Raw genomic sequence first — 959 nt, 5'->3', positions numbered from 1 at the left:
AGGTAGACCGTAGAGCTCGATAATAGGTGTCATAACCGGACACTGTCTAATAGGAAAGCACGCCACGAGACCTTAACGATCTTAACGATCTAAACGATCTAAATCATATCGGAATAATCAGCCTCTCACGTTTCTTAAAGGACTCAGGCTAGTTTCATTGAGCTTAGGAGGAAGCCTCAAGATTCATGTGGTATCACAATGGGCCATTAAACTGGCCTAAGTGTGTCCGTTTCCATTTTGGATAGCCACTATACCCTAACCTAACCTATTAAACGGTCCCGAACGTGTAATAAAATGTTCACCGAACTCGCCTCTCAATATCCATTATTGCGCGTGCTGGTATGTGGCACCGTCTTGTTGAAACCACATGTCATGCCAGTAAAGCTCCTACATTTTGGGTAAAAAAAAAGTTGGATATCATCTCACGGTAGCGCTCAACGATTCGCATCATCTCTGAAGAAGTATAGTCCAATGATGTCACCAGCCCATAAACTGCATCAAACTGGGACTTTTTCTGGATGCATTGGTAGTTTTTGCAATGCTTCTGACTGATATTTCCTATAAAATCGACAATTCTGCTTATTTACGTACCCATTGATCCAAAAATGAGCATCGTCAATAATCAATTTTTAGCGTTAAAAAGTGGATTTTCGGCCAACTTTTGCGTTGCAGTAGGTCGATCGGCTTCAATTCTTGTACCCACTGTATTTTGAAAGGCATCAAAAGTAAATATAAAAAATAAATTGGTTGCGTAACAGACCGTAGAGCCAGGGACTAGTGCCTTACAACTCTCAACCATTCATGTGTGCGAGTCGAGTAACTGCAGGGATTGAGGGGACCTACAGTTTTAAGCCAAATCCGAACGGCTAATTTGGGAAAGCACTTTTTCATGACAAGAATTACTCTTGGAGAATTTGTCAATTCCTCGCAGGAAGCAGTACCCCTGAATTAAAATTTTA

This window comes from Eupeodes corollae, chromosome 1, assembly GCF_945859685.1.
Source record: "Eupeodes corollae chromosome 1, idEupCoro1.1, whole genome shotgun sequence".
Lineage (NCBI taxonomy): Eukaryota > Metazoa > Arthropoda > Insecta > Diptera > Syrphidae > Eupeodes > Eupeodes corollae.
The sequence above is the reverse complement of the archived record's forward strand: the minus strand, read 5'-3'. Positions refer to the sequence as shown.